Source organism: Equus przewalskii, chromosome 9, assembly GCF_037783145.1.
Source record: "Equus przewalskii isolate Varuska chromosome 9, EquPr2, whole genome shotgun sequence".
NCBI classification, from domain to species: domain Eukaryota; kingdom Metazoa; phylum Chordata; class Mammalia; order Perissodactyla; family Equidae; genus Equus; species Equus przewalskii.
This window is the reverse complement of record NC_091839.1, coordinates 39499146-39511270: the sequence shown is the minus strand read 5'-3', so window position 1 is coordinate 39511270 and position 12125 is coordinate 39499146. Positions and strand designations below refer to the sequence as shown.

The window sequence follows — 12125 nt, the reverse complement described above, 5'->3', positions numbered from 1 at the left end:
CTTTATGTGGCAGAATTTCGAACCCAAAATACAATCACCTCTCTTTCACATTCAGCTTATCTAGAGGTAGAATTAAAGTGTCCTGTTCAGGGTTTGGGAAGGTGTTGGACTTGGGCTTAGGGAGTTCAAATGCCCCTTTGTTTTCTATGTCCCCCCAACATGAGACTTGAGCATGCATTTCTAGGATTCCATCCTTACCGTGTCACCTGGAGGGTAGTCTTAGCTCCCTTCACCCAGTGGAGTAGGATCTGGGCATTTAATGAGCTGGGTTTGGACCCCCTAGGGTGTTGGATGGGGGGATAGGATTAGCATTTGAGTACTTATTCCTTTCTAGATGGCCATGATGGCTAAGGAAGGCAGTATGGTGCTCTGCCAAAAGCCAGGGCACTAAACTCAGACTGCTGGGTTCTGCTACTTATGGCCACCTAGTCATACACCTGACATATCCCATGGAGGCTGGCGAATGTGAGTGCTCTGGCATGTAAACCATATACAAGACATGTTTTACTGAGATAAACGCAACGGGTACATCTGAAGCAAAGGATACCAGTGGACGTGAGGCTAGGGGATGTTCAGTGAGTCTCTGAAGTCAGAGTTCATATAAAAAATATTTCACAATAGAAAAGGCACGGACATCGTCAGCCCATCAGGGTGACTCTTAGAGGTTTCCTGCTGTGCAGATGTTAAATCTTTCGTGATTGGATTTTGAGGAGAGGGGAAGGGGACCAGAGGAAAGGGCTGGGGCAATGGCAGTTTATGAAAAGAGGTTGTCAGCTCTGCTTTTCATTATTCCGATGAGAAAACCACCAGATTCACAGGACCAAGGGTTATGCGTACAGGGATGGGGAGGAGGGGCAGGCAGGCAATCTTGCGGGCCACCGAGAATTGTGCCTCCCACACTGCCAGACTTGTTTTGAAGATTAAATCGTAATGTATGCAAAGTACTTAGCACAGTGCCAGGAGCACAGTGCCTATTATTGTTATTATTATTGGTAATTTCTTTGAACCTTAATTTTCTCATTTGTGAAATAAAAATAAAAATACTGGAGATATTATAAGAATTAAATGCAATAATGTAGGTGAATGCACTTTTAAAATTGTAAAGGGTTATTCAAATTTAATTGTATTAATCTTCATGTGGGGAGGAGGTTGGGTAGAGGGGGAGAGACAAGGTCTCCGAGGACTTTTAGGGGAGTTGACATTTCCAGACAACATGAGATTAAATTGCACTGACTGGGCCCCGGGTAGGAAAGGAGTATGGGAGGAGGGTTAGAAATGCCCTTGCTCACCTCTGAATCTAATGAGTGCCATGAGCTAAATTTCAAGAGTGATTCTTGTACCCTGAGTTCAAAGGGATGAGAATTAAAATTTATTTGGAAATGACTCAGTGCCGGGTCCAGTGTTAATAACAATTATAATAATAATAATAGCATTGAAAAATAAAGATAACTTATACTGAGTGCTTAGTCTGTAGCAGGTGTTTCATATACATCATGCATTATAATTTTCTCTAAATCCCTGTGGAGGAAACAGAAAACCCCATTTCGCTGAAAAGAAAACTAAGACTAAGATAGTTGTAGAATGTAGGTGTTTAAGGCTGAGTCCGTGCTCTCGCCTTTCCATTTTGTTTCTGTGCTCAGTGCTTCTTGCCCACAGCACAGTCAGACTAACAAAGTCAACCTTAGAAGTTCACAATGCTTTCCTTTTTCTTGCTTGTTTTGGTTTAATAAAATCTAGAAGTTGCAAACAAGCTGATTCACCCTGAATTCAATCACGTTGGTGGGAAATTTCTCTGTCTCTGTGCAATGGTTCCATTTAACTTCAACAGCACCGGAGAGCTGGTGCAAGCGCTTCCCACCTGCCAAAAACTTGATACGTTTATTTATTTATTGGCATTAATAGAAATAAAAAATTAAAGCTAATAGGAATCCCCAAATATAGTCATGTGTTGAAACTTATAAGCAATAAGTGATGCAAATTTCAACTCTTTTCAGAGACATTCAAAGAAGATCAAGGTAAAGCACTGGAAATGCAAATTTCATTAAGATGGGCTGCTGGCTATGATAGCAAGAAAGAAAACAGAGCCAGCGTGAGCAGTCCCAGCCAGCAAGCCCAGAATGCTGCCTGCCGCTTTCCTTGTGCTTCCTGAATTGTTAGATAAGATAGATTTGGAAATTTTATTTTTTTCCCAATGGTAGGTCTTTGATAAACAATCTGGAATCACAAACAGGCTGTATTCATTAACTTTCTACCCAGCCTCACTTTAGGAAAAGTCACTTTATTCATTTTTATTTGTAAAATAGTTCTTTCAGAAGAATACATTTTGAATGAAATAGATGAATTAGATGCATGCAATGTGTACACGTGCTCTTTCTTGTCCGAAAATGACCTGAGTGTCTCAGCATCGATGGTGTGGTGTTAGCATCTCCGTTGTGAGGACAGATTGACCCCGACTGAGCCTCATCCTCTCTTTTTGGCCTATCGTCACCATCGGATGCTTGTGCAAGATGCCCGGCTGGCAGTGGAGTACATGGTGATGATAAAAGCTCAGAGACGTAGAAAAATATAGAGGGAAAGCATTTTAGATAATATCTATCCAGGGTTTCCAAGCTAGATTAACGTATGGGCCCCTTTAATTTTTCTTTAATTTTTTTTTTTCTGAGGAAGATTGTCACTGAGCTAACATCTGTGCCAAACTCCCTCTATTTTATGTGCGATGCTGCCACAGTGTGGCTTGATGAGTGGTGCTAAGTCTGAACCTGGGATCTGGACCTGCAAACCTCGGGCCACTGAAGTGGAGCCTGCAAACTTAACCACTACACCACCAGTCCGGCCCCAGGACCCCATTTAATGGCAAAATTCTTTGGGCCCTCAGTGTTGACTGAAACTGTATTATGATAATTTTTAAATACATATATTTATAACATGAAGGCCAAAACTAATTATTAATTTAGTATGACATACTATTTTGCTAAAACAAAATTTAAATCATTGAATTTAATATAGAAATATAAAAGATGTTTGGGTTTTATGTATCATTTGTGGATCTGATTCTTTTGATCTTGAACATAGTAGACCATTATTTGGGTCTTTGTTATTATTATTGATATGATTTTGCCTTTTAAAAAAAGGAATTCATATTAAACCACCAACCTATTGAATGGACCTATCAATTAAATGATATAATTCAATATTGGAGATATAGAAACTGTTGTTCAACTGAAAAATTTCCGTGAGTGTTGGCTGCTACATACATCCTAACGAACTGTTACCGTTGATAGACATAGGCAATATATTTCCTAGCAAAGTGAATATGATTCTGAGTGCCCCAATGTTTTTTCGTTTGTTTTTAGTTCACTGTGTTCAACCCACTTTGTGATACCTGACTTCTAGTACCTCTATTCTCTATTCAAACCACTGAACCCTTCATTTCACAGTGCCACTGCGGTACCATGTAAAGACTTGGGAGAAATTGAATTGGTTGTCTATTATGTCTATATCTGTTTTCTTGCCAATTAGCCTGTGGCAAGAAACACATTATTCTGCTTTATTATATTGTTTTTGCAATGTTAAATCAATTCCCATTTAATAAGTAAATTAAGGGAATAAATTCTTATTTTATAAAAATGTCTTTAAATTGCAAAGGAGAGAAATTTTTTTTTATCTACAACTGGTAAAAAAAGGTAAATGTGGACCAACTGTAGTCATTTTGATGTTAGAATGGTGGCCATACTTGCTGACCAACATGTGCATAAGATAAATACCATGATTATGGGTGATCCTTGGGCGCTACAGGATTGTAAATGCAAACACAAATGTAAGTACTGAATTACAGGCAGTCTTGGTAATATGGTAGATAGTTATCCAGATGATTCAAATCAAGGGATTTTAACCTTGGCTAATTCAAGGATTCAAGGAATATTAACCTTGGCTAAGTTATTATTGTTGATTGCAGAGGCTTGTTTATTTATAGACACTGGAACCCTGCAATGCTGCCTCTTTCATTTTAAATGCATGGAAACTTAAGCAGTAGACTTTTGAGGATGCGGCCACACTCCGCCTACACAGAGGACAGCCTCTGGCAACCTCTGCTTCTCAGAGCACAGCCACGAAGTAGGTAAGAAGTCTTCTGAGCAGTTAACAGACGACTTGAAGTCCACACACTAAAGCTTAGAGACTTTACTCAGGGGAAACCACTTCACTTAGCTTCTCCTTCAGGTACTATTTGCACAGTCCTCTCTCTCTCCCTCACGTGCTCCTTTTTCCTCTTCTTCTGGAGCCCAGCTAGTTGTTACTATGGAGAAATCAGAATCCAAGTTAATTCCTTCAACTTGATTAAGTATAAACATTTTATTTACACAGCGGTGTGCAGCTTAAGGGCACAGACTGGAGTTCAGTTGAGTTCAACTCCAGGCTTGCCCATGTAAATTGCTTGGTAACTGTAGGCAAATTTATCTAACTTCTCTGAGCTTCAATGTCCCATGTAAAATGGGGATAATGGTAAAACCTACCTCATAGGACTAAGATGATTAAATGAATAAAATATATAGAACAATGCCTGGCACATAATAAATATTCAATAAATATTAGATACTCTTATTATGCTTTGCAAAATCTGAAATGTGAATTTATCTAAAGGGGGCAAAGCAGAACAATTGCACCGTTAGTGTGAGAGACAGATACAGCATCCTTATTGCCAACCTCTGCTCTGGAATGAGCTGGACCGCACATTTAATGGACAAGTGTATGTTTAGGAAAGGGAGATTTATAGAGAGATGTTTGTTAAGGTTTCTGTCAGTTTTATTTTTGATGTAATGATCCCCACTTTAGAGTCTTTGGAGGCAGTATGGAGAACCTGGAACTTCAGGCCACAGTTGCCTTTATTCTAACTCAACTGGTCCGGGGTAGGGTTCAGTCAGGCATGCCTTTATTATCCTTTAAAGCAGCCAGGGTTAAGAATCTTTGCGTTACATATTCTATGTATTCAGATCATTATTAGCAAAGCTAACATTACCTTTCTCTACCTCAGTTTTTTCATCTGTAACATGGGAACGTTGGATGAAATACTCTCCAATTAATTTTTCAGTTCAAGCATCCTGAGTTTGGCTAGCAACCATTAATCTTCTACGTATGAACATTTCAACAAACTTAACACTTAACCCAAGTAATTCAGCTTCATTGTAGAAAAATTAGAAATAAAGATAAGCAGAAAAGAATAAAAAGCCATTTATTGACATTATATAAGCTTTCCTTACTTTCAGAGTTGGTATATGTGTGTGTGTGTTAAACTTATTATTTTCATTAGTTGTTTGCGAGACATTTTTAACAACACCTGTCTGATATATCAGCTGAAAAACTGAGTAAATAACAGAATGGTTTACTTTGCACTGTTGGTAAGAATGTAAATTGGTTCAGCCACTATGGAAAACAGTATGGAGTTTTTTTAAAAAATTAAAAATAGAACTACCACACGACTCAGCAATCCCTCTTCTGTGTGCATACCGGAAGGAAAGGAAAACACTAACTCGAAAAGGTAAATGCACTCCATGTTAATTGCAGCATTATTTACAACAGCAAAGACATGGGAACAACCTAAGTGTCCATCGATGGACAAGTGGATAAAGAAAATGTGGTATATATACAATAGAAAATTATTCAGCTATAAAAAAGAAGGAAATCCTGCCATTTGCAACAACATGGATGAAGCTTGAGGGCATTATACCAAATGAAATAAGTCAGACAATGACAAATACCATATAATCTCATCTATATGTGGAATCTTTAAAAAAAACTGAACTCATGATACACAGAGAACAGATTGGTAGTTGCTGGAGGTAGCAGGCAGGGGGTGGGCCAAATGGGTGAAGGTGGTCAAAAGGTACAAACCTCTAGTTATAAAATAAATAAGGCCTGGGGATGTAATGTACAGCATGGTGACTATAATTAATAATATTGTAGTGTATATTTGTAAGTTGTCAAGAAAATAGATCTTAAAATTCCTCATCACAAGAAAAAAATTTGTAACTATGTGTGATAAAGGATGTTAACTAGACATTGTGGTGATCATTTTGGAATATATAAATATATTGAATCATTATATTGTACACCTGAAACTAATGTAATGCTATGTGTTAATTATATCTCAATTAAAAAAAATCCCTGCCCTCAAATAGTTGATCTTGTTATTTATTTTTTTCTTATTTTCTTTCTTTCTCTTTTTTAAAGATTTTATTTTTCCTTTTTCTTCCAAAGCCCCCCAGTACACAGTTGTGTATTTTTTGTCGTGGGTCCTTCCAGTTGTGGCATGTGGGACGCCGCCTCAGCATGGCCTGATGAGCAGTGCCATGTCTGCACCCAGGATTCGAACCAGCAAAACCCTGGACTGCCGAAGCAGAACACACAAACTTAACCACTCGGCTACAGGGCTGGCCCCGATCTTGTCATATTTAATGTCAATCTTCCTCCAAAGATTCAAGGACTTTCAATGCCTGCATAATAGAAACCTATATTTTTAATTACTTGGTTTATGGTAAATCAAAGCAAATGATTCACAGCTTTATAAATGGTATCTTTTTAAACCTTCATGTATCATATTTCTTCATTTCCTTAAGGATAAAGGTACTGCCTTGATTGTATTCCTCACCTTAGTCATTAGAATTTTGTCTCCTCATACACACTCTGTGATGTGAGTTTCTAGCTAATGTATTGCATGTGAAATTTCATTCTGATGTGCTTTCTCTAAATGGATCAGAATGTTTACTCTGAATTTAGAGTTTGCTTAACTGTGTAATCAAAGAACTGGACATGAGGCAAGATTGGTGAAGCTTTGAGAAATCTGACTTAATTCTACTTTTTGAAATAGGATGCTGTACATCCTTCATAATGGCTTGAGGCACAAGATGCTTCAAGGGAATTCACAAGTGTTTCTTCAGTCACAAGATCCACTGGACTGGAACCATGAACATTGTCTCTTACAATATTGTCTTCTGCTCCTTTTTCTTTCATATTTGGTCTCCATCTATACAATTTTCACAGGAAGACACTTTCTACCAAAACCTCCTATATTTGAATTGCATTAATTTGCAGGGCTATTATTCCTCCTCCAACTGCTCTTTTTAAATGTGTAAATCAATTTTGAAGACTGAATTTTAGAGGACAGTTGGTTCTTTGACTAAATTGTCATCTAGTAGTGCCATCTGTCATAGATGACATTTTTTCCCCTCACTGCCTAACTAGGAACTTGCAAACATTATTTGAGTTGGAGCCAGGGCTCTGGACTGGAATGAATGTTACTTGACTTCACCGTTTAGCACAGTCATCAACTGAGATCTTTGTAGGTACCATCGGAAAAGATAATTTATTAGTTTAAGGAGACCGTCGGCATTCTTGACTCCTGTTACTCTGTTAGCATGTTGATTCAATGAGGGTAGACTTTGCCAGGAAGTGTTAGAATGTGAAATACACCCCTACTTATTCAACAAACCTTCAAAATATGTATTGAGAACATATTTGTGTTCAATAAGAGATGTCTTTTATCTCTTGTTAATTGACAAAGAAAAAATTGATACAAAGAAATAAAATTATAGTTAACAATCCAAGTGTAAATATAACCCCAATTTTAATAAATTTATCGCTTCGTTTTTCAGATGCTGTCCACAAGTCTACATTTTTAAACGTTCTCTTATGACATCCATATCACTGGAGCTTCCCTTCTTGAAGTCACCGATGATGTCCATGTTGCCAAATCCACAGGTCAATTCTAAGTCTTTGTCTTGTCTTATCAGCAGCATTTGGCAAAGTTGATCATTTTCTCATTCCAGAAATTCATTCTTAAGACATTTGGCTTCCAGGATTGCAGATTCTCTCGGTTTTTCTCCTACCTCACTAGCCACTTTTTCCTTTTTTTTTTTTTCTGGCTCCTCCTATCTTCCCAATCTTTTAACTTTGGAGTTGCCCATGGTAAAATCTTTAAGCTTCTCCTCTTCACTTTCTTCACTCTCCTCATTGATGATTTTATGCAGTTACGCACTTTCAAATACCAACCATACACTAACAACTCCTAAATTTATGTCTCGAGTCTGGACTTCTCCTGAACACCAATCTGGTGTATCCAACTACTATCTTAGCTACTTGGAAGCCTAATAGACATGTCCAAAATCAAACTCCTGATTCACCACCTCCACTCCCCACCCCACCTGGTTCCTCTTGTGGTTTTCTGTCTCAGTGAATGGAATTCCATCTTTCCAGTTGCTTGGGCAAAAATCCTCAGAGTTATCCTTGATCTTCTTCTTTCTCATACACCCCACATCTAATCCCTCAGCAAATACCATTGGCTGTACTATCTTAAAAAGATATCCTTTTTTGACTACTTGTCATCATAGTGCCCTGGTCCATAAGGCTATTATCTCTTGCTTAGCTTATTGCAATAGCCTCCTACCTCATCTTGTCTCCCTACTCTTTACTCTGAACTGTAATCAGACTGACATTCTGTTAAAGCACTAAGTCAGATCCTGGTGCTCTTTTTAAGAACTGTGCAATGGTTTTCCCATTTCCCTGAGAGTGAAAGTTGAAGTCCTTATTATAGGCAACAAGGCCCTATGTGAGTTGAGCCCCATAACCACTGTGACTTTATATCTTACTAGTCAGACTGTTCTCACCTCCCCCACCCCTGCCACTCTGCTCCCCCTCAGCACTCTGGCGTCCGTGTAGTTCCTGAGTAGGTTGGGCATGACCCCTTCTCAGTACATTCTTACTTGTGGTTCCTCTTCTTGGATTGCTCTTCCTCAGGCATCCACATGGCTCTCTCTGTTCCATCTTTCAAGTCTTTTCTCCAATGCCACGTTCTCCTTCAAGCCTTCCCTGACTACACTGTTGAACATTTTAATGCACCTCCTGCTCAGAGCTGTGGCATTCCATCCTATTCACGCTTTGGTTTTCCCAATAGCATTTATCACCTTCTAACACAGTGTATAACTTATTCATTTATTTGTCTAGTATCTGTCTCCCCATATATAAACTCTAAGAGAGCAGGGATTTTCCCCCCTGATGTATCCCCAGGGCCTCAAAGAATGCATAGCATATGGTAGGTTCTCAATAAATGCTTAGTTGAATGAATGAATGAATATGGCAAAGTAAGTGCTAATAATGGTCTAGAAATAAAGATACTTAATTTTTTAGAAAAATTAAAAATTCTTCCAAAATATCATCTAGGATTGAGAACGAAGTAAGGGAGGAAGCAAAAGTACTTTAAAGGTCTCATTTGCACAGGTCAGGGGTCAGGGAGTTAAATAACATTGGAACAAATGGAAACACATACCTTTTTATTGGATTGAAAAACAATATCATACAATGTCAATGCTCACAAAATTAATAAATACATTTAAGGCAATCCCAAATTGAACTCCAGAGGAATTTTAGGGGGAGAGAGAATTGGAAAATTGAATAAAATGCTTTAAAAGATTTTATGGAAGGGGCCAGCCAGGTGGTGTAATGGTTAATTTCACGTGCTCCGCTTTGGAGGCCTGGGGTTCGCTGGTTTGGATCCTGGGCGTGGACCTATGCACCACTTATCAAGCCATGCTGTGGCGGCATCCCACATATCAAGTAGAGGAAGATGGGCACAGATGTTATCTCAGGGCTAATCTTGCTCAAAAAAAATTTATGGAAGAATAAATGTTCTAAAACAAAAAAGTATATATTTTGAAGAATAAGAAAGAATAGTAAAGGAAGATTTGCCCTTATAGATATCAAATGTTGTTGACCCGGGCATATGCAATGGATTCACGAGCCAGAATAGAGCAGAACAGAATCTAAATATTTATCCCACTATATGTGAGAATTAACAAAGGCAAAACTGCTAGATATATCAATTTAGTAAGAAAAGATGAAATATTTAATAAATGGTGCTGGTGCAACTGACTATTAATATGAAAAAAATAAATTTGCATTCCCACTTTCATCCTCATCTTAAACCATAAACAAAAATTTCGAATGGATTAAAAGCAAGGTAAATATATTAATATGCTGCAAGAAAATCTCGGTGACTATGTGAAAAATCTAGGGGCTGGAGACATCTTGCCCATGACTGGAAACCTAGAAACTATTAAAGAAAAGATAGAGTGTTAGATTATGTAAATATGACAAAAGATATGACAAAGTCAAAATGCAAATGAAAGCCTTGAGGAAATATTTGCAATACAGAGAGCCATCAGAGGGTTGACATTTGTCATCAAAGAGCTCTTACAAATTGGATCAAGTTGCCAAAAGACCCCAGTACAGATATAATCAAAAAGCATGAACAAAAAATTCTCAGAAGAGAAAATTCAGATCGGCAGCAAACATATGAAAAGATTCTCAAGCTCACTAGTGTAAGGAGATGCAAACTAACATAACACCAAGACGTCATTATATAATTCTCAGATAGAGGGAAATTAAAAAGCCCCCAAACTCCTACTGCTGATGGGGATGCCGGGCAAAGTCTTCTCCATTCACCGCAGGTGAAAATACTCATTGTTCCAGCCTTTGGGAATATAACTTTGGGCAAAAGTATTAAAATTATAAATACACATATGCTGGGACCAGAAATTTCACTCTAGGGAATCTAGCCCTTATGAAATGAAATGAAAGTACCACCACTTAACATTCGTGAAATCACGTGTATTGTAGTATGGCCTGTTAGTGGAGAAAATCTAGAACCAAAGTGAATGCCCATTATGCAACAGCTGGATCAGGGAACTTTATGCAGGCTTTACAATGAATGAATTAGATCTACCTGTTCCACTTGATTTGGAGGGGGCCTCACGAGGCAACATGAGAGAGAAAAGCAAGATGCCAAAGAGTGCCTAAAATAATCCAGTTTTTATAAAACAAATAGTTACAAACTCCTGTGTGTGTATAGGATTAATAGATTTCTTATATGCTTAAATGAAAAAGAAGAAAGTTGTGTAGACTAGATTGTTAACACTGGTTGCTTAAGGTACAAAGCGGAGCAGATGAGCGAAAGGGAGCTAAGCAAGGAAGAAAAAGAAGAAAAACGGTAATATAAAATAAAAGTACATTGATACAGTCACATCTGTGCATTTATACCCATGTCTATATATTGATTTGTAAAGGGAAATGAAATCCAGTGGGAAGAAACACAACAAGATGGACTGTATGGCATTGTCTGTCCTGCATCCTCCCCTCTCTTCTCACCAGTTTCCTGCGTCTTTGCTTTGTTTTGATTTGCTTATGTAAGTAACGATTCTATTTCACAGCTTGGTAGTTGCCCAACCCAGAAATGGGAGTGGGTAGGTGTGATGCTGGGAGTGGGGCTGTGGGAACTCATCTGTCACATGTGATTGTGGCCAGCACTATGAGTAAAGCACAGGCTGCTCTGATCTAGACTGGGGATACGGGGAGGCATTCCTTAGTGGGCCCATAAGCTGATCTGAGGGAGGAGTAGAAATTAGCCTAGAGTGTGCCCCGGTTAAGCCAGTGCCTCTTTTCTGGATCCTGTTTGAGAATTCTCTCTGATCACACTACGTGGAGTTTTCAGTATGCGCTCACAGTTCATTCAGCAAGTCAGCACACGTTTCCTCGGTGCCTGTATGCTTAACACTGGGCCAGGCACTATGACCCGTGTAAAGATAAATTATATCCACTGCCAGCCCTCAAGGAGATTTTGGTTTGAGATGAGAGATAAACATTTACCGTTTAAGATCAAATGGATAAGTGCTAAAGGTATTAACAAAGTGGGTGGGAGGTGGAGGAGAGAGAGACACCAGGGGTTGCTTTCAGAAGAAGCGACAGCTGAACTGGCCTGGGTGGCTGAGGGAACAACACAAGCAAGGCTTGGAATCCTGATAGCGGTCCATGGCTTTGGGATATGGGGAGTGGTTCAATGTGTCTGGACAGGCGGGGACTGCAGATCAGGTTATGGACAGCTTTAAATTCCCTGCTAAGGATTTAGACAGGGGCAGGATGTGTGTGTTTTAGGAACCTCAGTCTAGGAAAGGTGAAGGATGGAGGCTGGAGGTGGAGGCAAGTAAGGCTTGAAGTTATACAGCAGCCTCTGTGATAAGCACTGGGGATGACGAGGCCCTGAACCCGGGTGGGGAAGTAGAAATGGAATAGGTAGGAAGGGG

At 38.9% G+C, this 12125-nt stretch overlaps 1 long non-coding RNA gene across 1 annotated transcript; it reads left to right on the top strand.

Annotated features, from left to right (window-relative positions):
• The first annotated feature begins 3976 nt into the window (after positions 1 to 3976).
• Positions 3977 to 11298, top strand: LOC139073716 (uncharacterized). The gene is made up of 3 exons (XR_011522698.1): positions 3977 to 4117; positions 7647 to 7752; positions 11112 to 11298. It is a non-coding gene; the product is annotated as an uncharacterized lncRNA (long non-coding RNA).
• The last annotated feature ends 827 nt before the right edge of the window (positions 11299 to 12125 follow it).